Source organism: Aotus nancymaae, unplaced genomic scaffold (genome assembly GCF_030222135.1).
Source record: "Aotus nancymaae isolate 86718 unplaced genomic scaffold, 86718_ANA_hifiasm-v0.15.2.pri h1tg000083l, whole genome shotgun sequence".
Lineage (NCBI taxonomy): Eukaryota > Metazoa > Chordata > Mammalia > Primates > Aotidae > Aotus > Aotus nancymaae.
Window position 1 is genome coordinate 8,560,822 of NW_026988498.1, and position 19,839 is coordinate 8,580,660.

The 19,839-nt window shown below is 44.0% G+C and overlaps 1 protein-coding gene and 1 pseudogene across 1 annotated transcript in view; one reads left to right on the plus strand and one right to left on the minus strand.

Annotated features, from left to right (window-relative positions):
- The window catches only part of CAMK1D (calcium/calmodulin dependent protein kinase ID), a 446,292-nt gene that overhangs the window by 323,452 nt on the left and 103,001 nt on the right, over positions 1-19,839 (plus strand). The window lies entirely within an intron of this gene.
- Positions 4,777-5,388, minus strand: LOC105710910 (high mobility group protein B1-like; annotated as a pseudogene).

Below are 19,839 nucleotides of genomic sequence, written 5' to 3' on the forward strand. Positions count from 1 at the left end.
AGATTGTGCTTTCTTGCCAGTATACCTCCTGTTCTTCACTCCTGAGACGTTCTCAGGGTCTCAAGAACATCTTGGCTCGTCAGCCCAAGAAAAGCATGTTTTGGTTTGAGTGATCAATAGACTTTGAGTATGGCCATAAATACAGCTGCTGAATGATTACTATATCTGTAGGTCTCTGATCTGGGTGTTAAACTTAGTTGAAAACAAATAATCCCTGCCTGCTGAAAATGGGCGTGACACAAAACAGCAGGGAATTCAGGTGAATGAAATATCCATTTCATGCAGGCTCTGCTTACAAAGTATTTTACATTCTGATTTGTTTAGTAAAAGGTAATATCCTTGTGACATGTATCATTACATTTTCTAGTCTACCCTCTGAGAACCTATTTAGTTCTTTCTTGGCCTAAAGTCTCTCCTGGGTACTGGGTGAAAACGTGGCTTATGGTTACACGTATGTGAATCAGTTGGCAGAGGCTTGGTTAGTATGAATGACTGAATCTTAGTGTAATAGCACCTGGCAACATAGTTCTGCTTTCATCCCCAAAAAACTAAATTATTTATTGAAATACGAATAAATACAAACTAATATTATTACTAACTTCTATTTAGCCTCTGGTGGGAAAAAAGGTACCTCCAGAAGAGAAAGATTTAAAGAATTACAAACAGCTCCATAACATTTGGGGCCTTAATTTGACCAGATTTTTCTTGCCATGTTTGGGGAGAAAGCTCCTTCTGAACCCTAAGATCCACAAAGGAGGTGGTGAAGTCGTGCAGATCCTTCAAGGACCTAGCATTCCTTTAATTTCCAGAACCCTGGCAGCATTAGTTTACCCTCAGATGCCTCTGAAATTTGTTACATTCTTTCAGAATTTTTTTTTTTTCCTGAGACAGAGTTTCACTCTTGTTGCCCAGGCTGGAGTGCACTGGCACAACTTCAGCTCACTGCAGTCTCTTTCAGCTTCAAGCAGTTCTCCTACCTCAGTCTCCCAAGTAGCTGGGATTACAGGTGCCACCATGTCTGGCTAATTTTTGTATTTTAGTAGAGACAGGGTTTCACCGCGTTGGTCAGGCTGGTCTCAAACTCCTGAATTCAGGTGATCTGCCTGTCTCAGCCTCCCAAAGTGCTGGGATTACAGGCATGAGCCACCACCCCCAGCCCATTCCTTCAGATTTTTGAGAAGACAATTCAGGATTCTTAGAGAGAAAACATGAAGTTCCCTTTTTTTTCAGTCCGTAGAATGCTTAGAAGCGGGAAGATGGCGTTCTATCCATTGCGTTCCTGCTTCTTACAACTTGGGCTTCCCTGAAAGGAGGGTGATGATGCTCATGCTTTGGGGTGACTATCTGTGTTCTTAGGAGGTTTCCCTAAGCAACCAGCTTTAGTCACTGACTCCATTCTCTCCTCCTGCCCACCCCTGCTCTTTCAAACAGAGCTGAATCAATGTTAATTGGTTAAGTATACTCATTACTAAACAAAGTATCCCCTTTAGTAACCTGTTTCTCCTTTTAGTGTTTGGCCACCTGCTTCATAAAGAAGTGTTTCTCTCTCACCCCCATCCCACATTTAAAATGCATTTGAATACTGGGTGCAGGTGCGGGTGCGGGTGGCTCTCGCCTATAATCACGAGGTCAGGAGTTTGAGACCAACCTGGTCAATATAGTGAAATCCCGTCTCTACTAAAAATACAAAAAAAATTAGCCATGCATGGTGGCACAGTCCTGTAATCTCAGCTACTTGGGAGGCTGAGGCAGGAGAATCGCTTGAACCCAGGAGGTGGAGGTTCTAGTGAGCCAAGATCACGCCACTGCACTCCAGCTTGGGCTACAAAGTGAGACTTCATCTCAAAAAAAAAGTGCATTTGGACAGAAAACTCAGGTAAAAGTACCTATAAAGTGGTTTTCTCACAAGAATAGATATTAAGAATTAGTTTGAACTGAGACTGCTGTTTATCATTTAAAATGTCTTTATATTCAGCTTATTATTAAGTGGGAAGAAATGAGGTCTGCGCTGGGTGAGTTCATTTTCGTTTGGGCTCATCCTTTGATGGAAAGGTTTATACAAAGTAAACATGACATTGATATACAGAGAGCTGTAATGTACAGAGATTATGGGTGCTGGCAAATCTGCATTTTGTTTCGTGACTTGGTGTTGACAGTAACACTGTCGTGTAACCTGAATACTGGCCCCGTGCCCTGTGCACGGTCGTTTCTCTTCCATCGCCATGTGGACCTGATCGCTTCACTCAGGCTGTGTGTGGAGCACCTGTCTCACATGACTGTAGATTTGATGACCGGAAGAACTGCCAAAAATAGAAGTCGCCACATTTCTGGAGTCCTTCCTGTGCCAGCCATTGTTACATGCACTGTGTATTGAGTCATTTCATATTTCAGTGTCTATTATTGAAGTCGTTAATAAAAGACCATGAGATTTGTAGAGGAAAAGAGTTATTTTCTGTAAGAAACTATCTATAGATTGGAGAGACAGCCTCCAGTGTAAAACAGAAGCACATCCTGTAGAAGGGAGGGCAAAGCTGGTATTTGTGCCTTCAGAGACCTGACTTTAGCTGGGCATGGTGGCACATGCCTGTAATCCCAGCTATGTGGGAGGCTGAGGCAGAAAAATCGCTTTAACCCGGGAGGCGGAGGTTGCAGTGAGCCGAGATCATGCCATTGCACTCCAGCCTGGGCAACAAGAGCAAAACTCTGTCTCAAAAAAAAAGAGAGACCTGTCTTATATGCATATTTAGTAGATTTGGGGGAAATCTATGAATATTTATGAGGGAGGTCAAGTGCCTGAGTAGTAGCTAAATGTATATATAACATGCATCTGATGTTCACTTTGAGGATGAGTCTTAAAGGAGATAGAATTTGGCTCTCTATGTCAGAAAATGAACTGCAGACACACAGTTTGTGTCAGTCTCTCTAAGCTGGCTGAAACTGGCCGACGGTTTGCGACCGTTTATTAGGAAAGAATGTCTGTAAAGCTGTGAGGCCAGTCCTCTGTTGAGAGTTGTTGCAGGACTGCATGGTGGGGGGTGTGGGTCGTGGGGATTTGCCGGGGCTCGTGTCAGGCAATCTGTTGGGGTCAGTGGGAAATTTTTAACTGTACTTGTTTTCACAGGGTTTTTTAGTAGCTGGTTTCTATTTAATTACAGGAAAGAAAACCTGCGGCACTTAGTTAACACAGGGTTACGTGACCAACCCCTCACCCTGTTATGGCCATTAGGTTTTGTTTTTCATGTGTCTCATTTTAGCCACAGGGAGTCCTTTTTGTCTGTTGGCTGGGGGCACAGTTACACAAAGTCAAGTCAGAGATGACAAGTCAACACCATAGTTTCATAATGCAAACAGTCACACCTGCGTGGCTAAACCACAGATCCCCTGAAACATCAAAGAAGGTATCTGGAAACTTGACCTTTCTTTCTCTCAGATTATTGAAGACTAACTATAAAGGGATGCTTGAAACAGAAGAAGGGCCGGGTAGGCGGGCTTTCTGGAAACTGTACTGCTGCATGCGATAGCAGGAGATAGGGAGGCAGCCTCCATGGTGCCGTGAGCTGGCACTTTTTTATGGGGAGGGAAACTCTGTGGACAAGAGAGGTTGGATATCTGCCACAGGGCTGAAGTTTTCTATATTTTAATATACAATATATGTGGTGCATCCCCTCTGTGAATAAAGTGAAGGGGAGGAGGGGGAGAAAGCCTTGAATAACCAACATTTACATGTAAATTTACGTGTAACTTGCATTACATTTATGTGCATGTTATTACACATAAATTACACCCTGTGGTGTCAATGTTGAGGTGGCCAGCAACAATGAAGGCAAGTGATGCTGATTGTTCTACAGCTGTGGGACCACCTCTGCCCTTCCTGTCTAGCCCACGTTGGGTTTTATGACTGACATAGTTTAATGATGTCATCTTCGATTCCAAAGAAAGAGAGTGCAGACCTGGCAGCTTCTGTTTTGCTCATGATTTTTTGTTAAAGGTAAAATTATTTAAGCCAACTGGTTGAATTGTTTTTCTCTATCACACAGGGCTCTATTAAGAGCACCTGTTTGATTTCACACAGCAGGCGTTGTGTGGCCTCTCCGTAGTTGATTTCAGCTGCAAAATTAGCCTATTGAATAATCTGGTAATAGAATGTCACCTGCTTCTTCTGTTGTGCTGTTGATGCAAGACAAATAAGAAGACAAAGGAAAGAGTTCAGAAATCGCTGCTCCCCCTCGATCATGCAAGAATACACACATATACACAATTTGGTATATGTTAATGAAAATATTTCAGGCCAGTAGGAAAGGTAGATTGTTTAATAAATAGTGCAAGTCATTTTTTTAAAAATTGTATTTACTTAGAAGCCTTCAGAATGTCAAAACAGCTGCAACTTTTTTTTTTGCAATTACAAAGTGGTAGGCAGTTAACAGAACAACAAATATTTCGTATAAGCTGCATCAGAGACAACTGAAGATTAAAAAACTGCCATCCCCATAGATAACTAATTGGTGCTGTGCACCAGCAAGAGCCTGCTTTAAATTTCCATGCCAATTTACAACCCCCATACTGTACCAGGCAAGGTTAGTGGCTACTGAGAATACCACCAGGACAGGGCTATCTAAAGACATATTCAGTAGTGTGTTAACTATACAAAAAAACTGTGCGGTTTAAAAACAAATCTCACACAGCCTTACATTTCCATTTGTTTCTTTAAAAGGAGTGAGTTGTGTACAGGGGGTTAAATGCTTTATAGACAAGAAAGAAAACTGCACTAGAACCAACTTATTCATCATCATCATCTTCATCTTCCTCTTCCTCCTCATCCTCTTCTTTCTCCTCTTCTTTTTCTTGCCTTTTCAGCCTTGACAACTCCCTGCTTTGCTGCAGCAGGCTTTCCTTTAGCTCGATACACAGCACTATCCTTTTCGTGTTTCTCCTTCAGCTTCGCGGGCTTCTTTTCGTAAGGCTGCTTGTCATCTGCAGCAGTGTTCCTCCACATCTCTCCCGGTTTCTTTGCAACATCACCAATGGACAGGCCAGGATGTTCTCCTTTGATTTTTGGGTTCGATACTCAGAGCAGAACAGGAAAAAGGCCGAAGGAGGCCTCTCGGGTACACTGGGATCCTTGAACTTCTTTTTTGTCTCCCCTTTAGGAGGAATATAGGTTTTCATTTCTCTCTCATAACGAGCCTTGTCCGCCTTTGCCATATCTTCAAATTTTCCCTTCTCTTTAGCAGACATGGTCTTCCCCCTCTCTGAGCACTTCTTAGAAAACTCTGAGAAGCTGACTGAAGCATCTGGGTGCTGCTGCTTATGCTCCTCCTGACAAGTTTGCACAAAAAATGCATATGATGACATTTTGCCTCTCCACTTCTTAAGATCTCCTTTGCCCATGTTTAGTTATTTTTCCTCAGCGGGGCACAGAGTCGCCCAGTGCCCGTCCGGCTCTCACTTGCCCCGGCGCTGTCTCTGTGGAGCTCAGTGTACCACAGTGGCTCTAGTGCAAGTAATTGAAGGAAAACAGATGTTTACCTTGCTTTCTCATACAAAATAAATTCTAGATGTACCTAAGATTTAATTATAAAATGATAAAGCATGAAATGTCATAACATTGTTTATTATATGGAGTTACAATAAACCTTTCTAAGCATGACATAAACTCAGAAGCTATAAACAATAATACTGATAACCTTGATTTCATAAAAATAAAAGAAAAAATTTCTGCATAGCTAAAAACAATTTTAAAATAAAGGGAAACAAGAAATATGTTGGAAAAACATTTAACTGACAAAGGGTTACTTTTTATTTTAATTAAAGCGCTCTTTACAAATCCGGAAGGAAAATATAAGCTGCTTAAGTAAGAGAGTCAAAAGACATAAGCAATTCCCAGGAAAGAAATTCACTGATCTGTGACCACACAGAGACTGAGCATCTTCTACTATTGTATGTAATAGGAATTAGCAGTGAATACAACAGGCTGGGGTCCTGCTTGAAGGAGCTGTGATGGCAATTTTTTTTTTTTTGAGACAGAGTCTCACACTGTTGCCCAGGCTGGAGTGCAGTGGCTCGATCTCAGCTCACTACAACCTCCACCTCCCGGATTCAAGCAATTCTCCTGCCTCAGTCTCCTGAGTAGCTGGGATCACAGGCATGTGTCACCATGCCTGGCTAATTTTTGCATTTTTAGTAGAGGTGGGGTTTCACCATATTGGCCAGTCTGATCTCGAACTCCTGACCTCGTGATCCGCCCACCTCGGCCTCCCAAGGTGCTGGGATTACAGCCGTGAACCACCGTGCCCAGCCTGTGATGACAAATTTTATGTGAAAACATGGCTGAGGTATGGTACCCACTTGTTGGGTCAAACACTAGGCTGGTTATTGCTGTGGTTAACATTTCAATCAGTGGACTTTGAGTAAAGCAAATCACCCTCTATAATGTAGGTAGGCCTAATCACATCAGTTGAAGGCCTTAAGAGCAAAGACTGGTCAGGCGTGGTGGCTCACACCTATAATCTTAGCACTTTGGGAGGCCGAAGCGGGTAGGTCACTTGAGGTCAGGAGTTCAAGACCAGCCTGGCCAACATGGAGAAACCCTGTCTCTACTAAAAATACAAAAAATTAGCAGGGCATGGTGGCGTGCACCTGTAGTCTAAGCTACTTGGGAGGCTGAGGCAAGAGAATTGCTTGAATGCAGTAGGCAGAGGTTGCAGTGAGATGAGATTGCACCACTGTACTCCAGCCTGGGCAACAGAGCAAAACTCCATCTCCAAACAAACAAACAAAGACTGAGGTTTTCCCAAAGAAGATGGAATTTGGCCTCCAGCCTGGGCAACATAGCGAAACCCCGTCTCTCCAAAAAAAATACCAGAAAGACCTAAGTGGACCTGGTGATGCATGCCTCAGGAGGCTGAGGAGGGAGGATCACCTGAGCACAGGCATCGAGGCTGCGGTAAACTATAATCGCACCACTGCACTCCAGGCAGTGACAAGAGGGTGACACTCTGTCCCCTCTAAAAAAGAAACTCTGCCTGAGTTTCCAGCCTACCTGGCCTGCTCCGTTGGTTTCGTACACAAAACTATGACGTTTCCAGCCTATTGGCTTATCCTATAGGCTTGGACTTGACAGCCCTTACAACTGTGTGAGCCAGTTCCTTAAAAGAAATATCTTGATTCATTGGATCAGTTCCTTAAATCTCTCGATTGATCCATTGATCGTTAGGGGATAGTTCGATTCTATGTTTTCGGGAGTCTGGAGAACCCTAATGTAGGAGCTTATATTGTAGTACAGATGATAAAGCAGGACATGATACATTAACAGGAAAATATCACATTAAAGCACATGGGATGATAGGACAGACGGAGAATGACTTGGAGTTTCTTGTAGGATTGTTGATCAGAATGAAGGCTTCTCTGAAGAGGTGACCTTCACATAGAGGGGGAACGTAAGTCCCCACCCCTCCAATGTGGGCCGCACACTGTGACTTCCCAAAGAGCCCCTGTCCCACCTCCGCAGCCTCTGCCCTTCCGGGTCCTTGAGCATCAGCACTGGCCACCCCCAGCTTGGCTTCCTCCCTTCTCCTCCCTGCCCTGTGGCCACCCATTATAACAAGTGCATGGTGATGAAATAAGGCCTGACATGGTTATGTATTTTAAGTAAAAGTTACTATTTCACATCAGGGAAAAGGGTGTGGTGCTGTAGTCACTGTGGGATGCAGTGACTCACAGACCCCCTGAGGGGTCCTTTGGGCTGTCTCCTTTTTGTTACTAATGACCATGTTTTGTTACCCTTGATTGAGGTGTGGAAGTCCCACCCAGCTTTTACATTTAATGGTTCTATGGTACAATCCATGCAGAATCTAGTCAGTTAAAAAAAATAAAGAAATATTGGCCGGGTGTGGTAGTTTACGCCTGTAATCCCAGCACGTTGAGAGGGGCCGAGGCAGGTAGCTCACAAAGTCAGGAGTTTGAGACCAGCCTGACCAACATAGTGAAACCCTGTCTCTACTTAAAATGTAAAACATTAGCCTGGTATCGTGGTGGGTGCCTGCAATTCCAGCTACTCGGAAGGCGGAGGCAAGAGAATCTCTTGAACCCGGGAGGCAGAGGTTGCAGTGAGCTGCGATCACATCACTGCACTCCAGCCTGAGCAACAAGAGTGAAACTCCATCTCAAAAAAACAAAAAGGAATATTATTTTACCTCTTTGGAAGTCTTGCCATGCCAAAATTTTGTCTTACAAGTAGACATATGAGCCTGAGCATTTATCAGATTTTTCAATTATTGTCCTGGGGTGAAAAAAAAAACCTTAAAAATCACTATTTTAAAATTATCCCAATTGGCTGGGCGTGGTGGCTCACACATGTAATCCCAGCACTTTGGGAGGCCAAGGTGGGAGGATCACTTGATGTCAGGAGTTTGAAATTAGCCTGGCCAACAAGGTGAAAACCTGTCTCTACTAAAACTACAAAAATTAGCTAGATGTGGTGGCAGGCACCTGCAATTCCAGTTACCTGGGAGGCTGAGGCAGGAGAACCACTTGAACCCGGGAGGTGGAGGTTGCAGTGAGCAGAGATGGTGCCACTGCACTCTAGCCTGGGTGACAGAGCAAGACTCCATCTCAAAAAAGAAAAAGAAAATGACCAGGTGTGGTGGCTCCCGCCTGTAATCCCAGCACTTTGAGAGGCCAAGGCGGGCGGCGGATCACAAGGTCAGAAGTTAGAGACCAGCCTGGCCAACATGGTGAAACCCCATCTCTATTAAAAATACAAAAATTAGCCGGGTATGGTGGCGCATGCCTGTAGTCCCAGCTACTCAGGAGGCTGAGTCAGAAGAATCGTTTGAACCCAGGAGGCAGAGGATGCAGCGAGCCGAGATCATGCCACTGCACTCCAGCCTCGGTGACAGATTGAGACTTCGTCTCAAAAAAAAAAAAAAAAAAAAATCCCAAGACTCGGAATGCTTTGACAAATAGCCATCTCCTTCAGTTGTATATTTATATTCATGTTCAACAGGAATTGTATTAATAGATGAAAATATCATTCTCTAGTAGCTGCCATTACTGACAGAACTCTGCTTGTACTTCTTGATGTTCTTCTTCATTGTATTTGGAAGCCTCAGAATTTTCTACTCAATAGAACAAGTAGTTCTAGTAATAAATTTCAAATTCTTGCTTTCTTAGGAAAATGGGACCTTCGAAGAAAATAGCTTATGAAGATGGGTCAATTTTCTATAAATACACACAGTTCATGCTTAGAAACTTCTCCATCTTCGCAGTCTTCTTTAATATTCTAGGGTGTTTATCTGCCTGGACCCTTTCAAAGTGGGTCAGGGAGTTCCCAGTTAAGCAGTGCTTGCTGTCACACTTGTATGACTTCTCACTGAACTTAGAAGAAAAAATGACACTGAATTCAATAAGAATTGGACTTAAAAAATAGCCCGCCTTAAGGGCAGTCAGTGGAAGGTATGGGTGAAAGTAGGGTGTATTTGTAACAAACAGATTCACCCAGAATTTAGAGGAAAATCAGGAGTCAAATTTGAATTAAATAGTCCTAAAATCTCTCACAATGATTCAGCCTTTCTTGTGTCCAAGAACCAGAGCTGGAAACAGACTAGAATTTGTCTCCAGATTCTCTAGGGACCAGAAAATGTTTCTCTACTTTTAACTCCTGGCTTGTTACTTCATCACTAAATGTAAAGCAACGGAGGTTGAGTATAGGAGACTAGGTTCAACTTCAGCAGCAGCTTTGCTAAGTATTTTGAGAGTGCAAATTTTTTTTTTTTTTTTGCAATGGAGTGTCACTGTGTCGCCCAGGCTGGAGTGCAGTGGTGCGATCTTGGCTCACTACAACTTCCGCCTCCCTGTTTCAAGCGATTGTCCTGCCTCAGCCTCTGGAGTTGCTGGGATTACAGGCACCCACCATTACTCCTGGCTAATTTATGTATTTTTAGTAGAGACAGGGTTTCACCATATTGGCCAGGTTGGTCTCGAACTCCTGACCTCAGGTAATCCGTCCACCTTGGCCTCCTAAAGTGCTGGGATTACAGGTATGAGCCACTGCACCCAGTCAAATGCAAAGATGTTTTTTTAAAATCAAGGACAAGTGGAAGACCCTCGACACAGGTAGTCTTCCTGCATTTCCACCTAGGTTCCTGAACCTCTGCCTCTAGTCTGGATTTTAGCCAGGCATTGCTGAGGGTCTGGAGTAGAGGCTGTGTCCATTTCACAGCCATGGGGTGTGAAGGGTCAGTAGGCTTTTGGGCAATGGAGGGCGGCCTTCCGCAGGAAACAGCTCTTGTAGTTTTCAGCAGTTGGCTACGAAATCCTACAAAGTCCATTCAGTTTACTTGGCAAGAATTGCTGGTTTGACAGGAAAGTTGTGTGGCCTTGGAATGGCTGTCATTTACTGAAACAGTGATACTGGTTGGGCCAAGTTTTCTAAAAGTAGTGACCTTATAAATACAACTCTGTTGTCAGGCTTCATACAGTTTTTAAGTGTGCCTAAACTACAGAAACATAATACTTGTGCAAGAGTTTAACATGGTGTTATTTGATGCATAAACTCATGATGTTATTTGATACATAATAGTTGTTCATGAAATTTAAAAATAGCCTCATCCTCTGGATCTTTAAGAGATTGAAAGTTACCGTGTATGCTGGATAAGTGAATTGCTTCTAGGAAAATACAGGATTAGGTCCCTTCGAGCCTCTGATAACACATTTTTATAACCTTGTTTTATATATGTCAGTACATAACCTGTTTTATGTGTGTGTCTGTTTAAAGACACCTCATTTAATATATGAAAAGACTTCAAAAAGTTCATGGGAAAATGGAATTAAAAGGTAAAATTTACATATGAATTTTATTTCTCGACATCAGCCCCATCAAGTTCAAGAGACTTGTAGGTGCTGATAGCAGCCATTTAGTTGATCCCTAAAGAACTGAGGGACCGGGGAATGTAACATGTCAGTGCAGTCTTTCTTCACATTATTAGTTGAAGAAAAATGATGCCCTTTAAAGACTTTTTTTAAGATTAGGAAGTAAAATGAAATCAGAAGGAGCCAAATCAGAGCTGTAAGGTGGATGCCTAGTGATTTGCTGCTGAAATTCTTCCCAGGTTGCCCTTGTCTGAAGAGAGGAGTGAGCAGCAGCCTCCTTTCCATGACGGAGGGCGCTCTGGTGAGGCCGTCTCAGGCATTTTTCTGCTAAAGCTTTGGTTAACTTTCTCAAAAACACTTTGATAATAAGCAGATGGTATTGTTTGGCCTTCCAGAAAGTCAACAAGCAAAATGCCTTGAATGTCCCAACACCTCGTGACCATGACTTTGGCCGTTGACCGGTCTGCTTTGGCTGTGACTGGACCCCTTCCACCTCTGGGTAGCCGTTGCTCTGACCGTCCTTGTTCTTCAGCATTGTACTGGGAAAGCCGTGTTTTGTTTCCTTTTACAATTCTTCAAAGAACTGCTTCAGGACCTTCATCCCACTTGTGGAAAATTTCCATTGAAATCTCTACTCTTGTGTGAAGCGGAGCTGAGCTCCGAGGTTTTGGCACCCATCGAGTGGAAAGTTTACTCAGCTTTAATTTTTCAGTCGGAACTGTGTAAGCTGAACTGAGACGTCTGGGTCCTGGTCATCGTTTCTGCTGTTCATCCTCAGTCCTCTAGAGTTAGGGCACAAGCAAGATGTTTTTTTTCCTTGCAAATTGAGGTGGATGGTCTGCCGCTGTGGACTTCATCTTCAGCATCATCTCTTTTCTTCTTAAAGCAAGTTATTCATTTGGAAACTGCTGTTTGTTTGGAGCATTGTCCACGTAAACTTTTCATAAGGCATCAGTGATTTCACCATTCTTCCACCCAAGCATCACCACAAATTTGCAGTTTGTTCTTGCTTCCGTTTTTTTTTTAGACAAGAGTCTTGCTCTATTGCCCAGACTGGAGTGCAATGGCATGATCTCAGCTCACTGCGGTCTCCGCCCCCTGGGTTCAAGCAATTCTCCTGCCTCAGCCTCCTAGTAGCTGGGATTATAGGCGTGAACTACCATGCCCAGCTAATTTTTGTATTTTTAGTAGAGACAGGGTTTCACCATGTTGGTCAGGCTGTTCTTGAACTCCTGACCTCGTGATCCGCCCACCGCGGCCTCCCAAGCTTCAGTTATTGCAGAATTCACGTTGCTCTCATAGGAGTTCTTTTCAAACTGATGTCTTTTCTGTCTTACTGCCTCAAACTAGATCCTGTCTAAAACATGTTGTAACAAGTTAGTACACATTTATTTTAGTGCAAAAAAAATTGAAATTCATGCATAGTTTTTCCATAATACTCACTTTCCATGAACTTTTTGAAGTCCCTTCGTATGTTATTGATTCATTTAGCATTTCACAGCCAGCAGCACTATATAATTCACATCTGAACAACGCTTACATAACGCACGTATTTTCTCCATAAGGCAGTGTGTATTAGTCCATTCTCATGCTGCTTATGAAGAGCTACCAGAGATTGGGTAATTTATAAAGGAAAGAGGTTTAATTGACTCCCACTTCCACAGGGCTAGGGAGGCCTCAGGAAACTTACAATCATGGTGAAGGGGGAAGTAAGCATGTTCTTCTTCACATGGTAGCAGGAAGGAGAAGTGCTGAGCAAGAGGGAGAAGCTCCTTATAAAAACCATCAGATCTTGTGAGAACGCAGTATCAAGAGAACAGCAGCATGCGGGTAACTGCCCCCATGATTCAATTACCTCCCACTGGGTCCCTCCCACGACGTATAGGAATTAAAGGGAACTAAATTCAAGATGAGATTTGGATGGGGACACAGCCAGTCATATCATGCAGCCTTTCTAAGCTTGGGAGCACTGGATAGCTCTGTAGCAGTATGCCTGGGCCTTGTTTCAAACGAAATCTCAACCAGAAAGCACACAAATATGAAAGGCATGGTGCTGAATAGCCCAGAGAAAGGACGCTTGTTGACAGTAGGAAAGCCGAAGCAGGAAGGCAGGATGTCGTCTTGTTTGACCTCAGCCTGGACCGTGCATGTTCAGTAACTCCAATTTTCTCCCCTCTGCTCCCATATCCAAGAATGACCACAGAATTGCCATAAGTATTGATTTCTAAGTTTCGAAGAAATTTCAGCCAGCAGGTAAATTTGTAAATATGGAATCTGTGAGTAATGAGGACTGGCCGTACTTCCATTCTCATTTTCTTTCCTATATGTCTTTCTCCACATATGTATAAAGCATAACATTTCTCCTTTCCAGTTTGAAGGTCAGGGTCTAAAGGAGTGAAATGGTGAGAAGGGGCTGGATGCAAGCTGTTATTGGGTGTGATTGAAAGTTTACTGCTCTTTAAAGGTGCATATTTCCACTTTTAAGTTGCTCATAGATTATTTTTTGTTTTGAGACAGAGTTTCACTCTTGTCACCCAGGCTGGAGTGCAGTGGCATGATCTCAACTCAACCTCTGCCTCCCGGGTTCAAGCGTTTCTCCTGTCTCAGTCTCCCAAGTAGCTGGGATCTCATAGGTTATTCTTTAGTGTCTAAAGGGTTTTTACTCCCAATGGCTTATGTGTGGAATTTATAAACTGAAGTGATTTGCAAACAACCAACAAAAAGCACACCAAAATAACCTGCACAGATTCCAGAGATTTTAATAATTAATTACAGATGCTTGTCATCATTTCCCTGTTTTAAGTGCACCCCTGAACGGGTCTGAGACTTCTCCCAGTCTGGACTGTGCTGGGGATTGGGGGGACGAAGGTCTGTCCCAGCCCTCTCTGGCCAAGGCTGCACGGCCTCCTCCCTTTCAGTTCACTTTTGTTGAAGACTGTGTGGCTGCTTCAGTGACATGTCTGTGATGATTACCGGGCTTCCCACTTCAAAGTGTTTATCCGTCTTCCGATGGCCTTCACGTCATTTCCCGGTATTCTTTTTAGGAGGCGGCCACGAGTTTAGGCAGTTTGAGCATTCTCCAGACTTACTTACTCCTAGAAAGGAAATCTATGGTTCTTTTCTCTGAGAGTGGAGACATTCCAGATCGTAGGAGCTGCACGTGACACAAGCGCATTTCTCATCCATGTACTATTGGAAGCTTGGCTGTGGGCCAGGGGTTCTTCTCCAGCCATGCATTCAGAGACCCAGGCGGGCGAGATCCTGCCATGTTCTGCACACAGGTGTAGATATCCAGCCAGCAGAAGGGAAGAGGAAATGATTATATCAGGTGGTGGGGGGAGGTTTAGGAAGACCCTGGAAGCACTGCATGTCACTTCTCCCCACATTCCTTGGCTAGAGCTCATTTGTACGGCTCCCCATTGGACACACAGGGCAGGGGGTGGGGGTGCTGGAAATGTATGCCCAGGCTGGGAACCCACTTTCTGGAAGCAGCATTCTGTTCCATGATAGGGGAGCAGGAATCGTGCAGGGACAGCTGGTCGTCCCTGGCACACGACAGCAGACAGTGGAGGACGCTGCTCTTGGTGCGAAGGAAGTGAAATCTGTCCTAAGCTCTGAGGTCAACATTGAGGACGTGAGGTTGTTGGAAACACATCTGTCAAATCATTCTCATATTCAAGTAAGCCCCTATTAAATATGCCACACCTCGAAGGCTTAGAAGCCTTTTAAGTTTCAGGCAAACACAGTACAGGGCGTGGGATCTGTTTCTGACACTCATGGGAGCTACTTGAAGACAGGCTCCATCTGTGCCTCTTGCAACAAAGACACTCGATAAATGCAAGTTGAACAAACAATGATGGAGAAATGCAAGTTCTTAGGAATAACAGTGGCTCACTTTTCCCATGAAGGCAGTGTGGGCCACACCTGTGCCTAGCACATTATGTGTGTATCTCATTTCATCTCTTAAATCCCCTATACGAGGTAGGTTCAGTTATGATGATCCCAGTTTTATAAGAGGGAGAACCATGTGCACAGAGGACATAAATTGCTTACAGCCTTGTGGCCATGAGCAGCAGAGCTGGTATTTAAGTCTGGGCCATCTGTGAGCTGGGGAGAGAGAGGTAAAGAAGATGCATAGCGGCCGGGCGCGGTGGCTCAAGCCTGTAATCCCAGCACTTTGGGAGGCCGAGGCGGGTGGATCACGAGGTCAAGAGATCGAGACCATCCTGGTCAACATGGTGAAACCCCGTCTCTACTAATACAAAAAATTAGCTGGGCACGGTGGCGCGTGCCTGTAATCCCAGCTACTCAGGAGGCTGAGGCAGGAGAATTGCCTGAACCCAGGAGGCGGAGATTGCGGTGAGCCGAGATCGCGCCATTGCACTCCAGCCTGGGTATCAAGAGCGAAACTCCGTCTCAAAAAAAAAAAAAAAAAAAAAAAAAAAAAAAAAAAAAAAAAAAAAAAAAAAAAAAGAAGATGCATAGCACTGGGAATGAGAGGGGCACGTGGTGCCATTTCGGTATTTTGTGAAGATTCCACAGTGTGCTTCATAGGGGCTGAAGGTCATCAGGACTGCACATTATCTGAGATTCTTGCCAGAGAGCATTGTTCCTTTGAGATTATAATGCCAGTAACTGGGGCCAGTGGGGATTTTATAATCATACAATCCCCATTACAGAGAAACTGAGGCTTAGTCTGTAAAAGGCATGCCCAGTGTTACATTACAGTAGGTCAGAGTTGTTTCCAAAACAGTTTATCTTATTTTTCTTTTTGTTTCCATCCAAGCAGTAGCTGGTCACTGTTAAGAAGATAGCTAACTAGTTGTCAAATACACCTGAGATTTCTCTAAAGTTTAACCATTTTAAAAATAAATCTGTCATTTGTCAATTATTTGTATAATGAGCAATTTTAGTCAATACCCATAATCTCAGTCGCTCCAGAATTTAACACAACGTTGGTGCGATTCCTATTGGACCTACACACTCAACCACAGAATCAGTCGGGTGAAAGATTGGATGACTGGATTTGCCATTTCACTGAGTGCTGTGAATGGGTCCAACTTTCAAGGCTCAGAACAGAAGCCACCAGACCCACAGGCCGTGGAAGTCCAGTCCCGCAGCTGTCTTGGCTCCTGGTGAGTTAGGTCAACTGCCGACACGTTAGCAATAGACACTGCCATTGCACAGGCCCAGCAATGAGGCATAGTTAACGGCTCTGTCAGACAGCAGCAGCACCTTTCATATGGCGCCCAGATACTTCTAAAGACAACTTTGAGTGGGCCGGGCACGGTGGCTCGTACCTGTAATCCCAGCACTTTGGGAGGCAGAGGCATGTGGATCACCTGAGGTCGGAAGTTCGAGACTAGCCTGACCAATATGGTGAAATCCTACCTCTACTAAAAATACAAAAATTAGCTGGGCGTGGTGATGTATGCCTGTAGTCCCAGCTACTTGGGAGTCTGAGACAGGAAAATCTCTTAAACCTGGGAGGCAGAGGTTGCAATGAGTTGAGATTGCGCCACTGCACTCCAGCCTGGATAACAGAGCAAGAATCCATCTTGGAAAAAAAAAAAAAAAAGAGAGAGAAATTTGAATTCAATAAAGGAGAAATGAAAAGCTGTCACAAAGTAAATTCTCATATGTATTCAAAGGAATGCATTCTATAGATGAATCATTCACAGTTGGATAATTGAGTCACTCTTCTTGGTGAACCAAAAGTCACCCAAAACTAGGAATAATTTCCCAGCTTTTTTGAAATGTGTGTGTGGGGGGTGTAAATGTGCAAAGGGTAAGTTATTCAAAAGACCCAATTAGTGGAGTTTATTAACTCTTACTGCAGGTATGTCTACCGCTGTGCTATATTCATCCTCTTTTTTCCAGCCTTTTAAGAATAATTTTAAGAAGAAGCCTAATGAGGGCAATGTTAAAAAGTAGAATATTGTTTATGTAAAACCCCTGGCTGTTACCAGCATTTCATATAAATGTAGCTAATTGCAGTCAGCAGGCCGCCATCATTGCTGGAATAGAAATATGACTTCATTGTAATCATGATCATTATTATGTTAGTTTTTGTAAGAGACATTGAGTGAAAATGGCTAGGGACCAGTAAACACGTGGGCATGTGGAGACATTTATCCACTGTAGCAACCCTCCCAGAAGATCCCGTTTTCAAGTCTCATGTTTTCCATCTCTAAGGTGATAACATTCAAAAAGAAGAGATTGTTTGATGTTATTGTGTTATACTTTTTAAAAAGCGGAAAAAAAGAGAGATTACCCCAAGAATGATTCATCACGTTTTGAAACTCAAGGGAAGTGCGTATTCTGGATGATTGACAGTTTATAAAATGACGGCCGGTGCAGTGGCTCACGCCTGTAATCCCAGCACTTTGGGAGGCTGAGGTGGGCAGATCACGAGGTCAGTGGATAGACAGACAGCATCCTGGGCGACATGATCAAACCCCATCTCTACTAAAAGTACAAACAATTAGCTGGGTGTGGTGGCGCACGTCTGTAGTCCCAGCTACTCGGGAGGCTGAGGCAGGAGTATCACTTGAACCCAGGAGGTGGAGGTTGCAGTGAGCTGAGATTGCACCACTGCACTCCAGCCTGGTGACAGAGCAAGATTCCATCTTAAAAATCAAAATAAAACAAAAAAGACAGTTTATAAAATGACAACTGGGAATAAAACAGGTTGTGTCAAGCTTTGTGAGTGGGGCCTGGCGTGGTGCATTGCGATCTTCGATGGCAGGCATTGTGGTTTCTGTCATTCCTTTAAATGTTTGAGAATAACCACTGAATGCATCTCCCCTAGAAGGTCTATTTCTTATTGTATGAGTATAATGCAAATTAAATATCATTTATTTTTGTTGTATTAAAGTGTTCCCCTGCTGTGGTGGTATTGGCAATAATATTGGTTCTAGGAACACGAAATAAAACCTGGTAAATATCACTGGGCAGAATCGAAATACAGAGGCAGTGACCAGGCTCTCTCTTGCAGTGTAGCATTGCTTCTCCACAGCGGTCAGGGATCAGTTAAGTTCGTTGACATACACACTGCTTATTTAGTGGGTTTTAGACTGTAGGTTTCTTCATGCCTGAGTCTTGACCCATCATTGGATACTCAAATCAATTTGCTGAGTTATGACTGGCTTAAAGCAAAAAGAAAATAGAACACAATAGAAAATAATAGGCCGGGCACAGTGGCTCACGCCTGTAATCCCAGCACGTTGGGAGGCTAAGCTGGGCGGATCACCTGAGGTCAGGAGTTTGAGACCAGCCTGGCCAACATGGTGAAACTTCATCTCTACTAAAAATATAAGAATTAGCCAGGTGTGGGTGGCGAGTACCTGTAGTCCCAGCTACTCAGGAGGCTGAGGCAGGAGAATTGCTTGAATCCGGGAGGCAGAGATTGCAATGAGCTGAGATTGCACCACTGTACTCTAGCCCGGGCGACAGAGCAAGACTCCATCAAAAAAGGAAAAGAAAAGAATAATGTACCATGTATCATAACGATAATGAAGTCTTGTTTTACGCACCTCTTATTTCACCTCCGTGAACAGGTATGTTTGTATAAAATACGCTGGTTTAGGGAGACCGGCTTGGTCTTCGATGATAAGTATGGCTCCATGTGGGTCACACTGCTCAGGGTAAATGCAACCAGGAGCAAAGGACACTGCTGCTGACGAGGACTTGGGCCAGGATTCGGTTGTTCCGCCTTCTTGCCAAGGGCTTACACATGCTGTCAGCGTCTTCGAAGTATGATGGATGGTGTGTGCTAGTCTAAGAGCAGCGATATCTAAAGTCGCTGAGTGTCTAGGGATAAGAATGCTTTTATTAATCGAACAGCTATATTAAGTAAAAGTGATGCTCACTATTAACCACTGTTTCCTGATGCCAGGCAGTACGTGAGCACTTTATGGGATGTATTATAACTTAGCATCCTTATCTAGCACTCAGTTATACTGGATTCATAATTCATTTAATCTTTATCCATTTAGATAATTACAGTGCAGTAGTCCCCCATTGTCTGAGGGGCATGTGTTCCAAGACCCCAGTGGATGTAGAAATGGCAGGTAGTAGACATACATTAAGGATTTTTTTTTTGAGACCGAGTCTCACTCTGTCGCCCAGGCTGCAGTGCAGTGGCGTCATCTCGGCTCACTGCAACCTCTGCCTCCCGGGTTCACGCAATTCTCCTTCAGCTGGTACTACAGGCACATGCCACCACGCCCAGCTAATTTTTTGTATTTTTAGTAGAGACGGGGTTTCGTTGTGTTAGCCAGGATGGTCTTCATCTCCTAACCTTGTGATCCACACACCTTGGCTTCCCATAGTGCTGGGATTACAGGTGTGAGACACCGTGCCTCTGATGTATACTAGGGTTTTATAAGCTGATAACTGAGATGGCTTCTAAGTGACTAACTGGCAGGTAGTGTAGACAGCATGTGGATGGATGGGCTGGGCAAAGGGATTATTCACGTCCTGGGAGAGATGGAGTGGGATGCCACAAGATTTCATAGCTACTTGGAATGGCTCACAATTTAAAATGTATTGATTGTTAATATGTGGAATTTTCTGTTTAATATTTTCAGACCACAGTTGATGGCAGGTAGCTGAAACTGAGGCTAAGGGGGTGCTGTATCATCCTTCTGAAATTCAGCACCAAAGCACAGCAGCATAGATGGAGACAGAATATAAAAAGCCCTGGGTGTGGTGGCTCTCACCTGCAATCCCAGCACTTTGGGAGCCCAAGGCAGGAAGATCGCTTGAGCTCAAGAGTTCAAGACCAGCCTGGGCAATATAGTGAGACCTCATCTCTACAGAAAAATTTTAAAACCCTTAGGTGAGCATGGTGGTGTGTGCATGTAGTCCCAGCTACTTGGGAGGCTGAGGTGGGAGGATAGCTTGAGGCTGGGAGGCAGAGGTTATAGGGAGCAAAGGTTGTGCCACTGCACTCCGGCCTGGGCAACA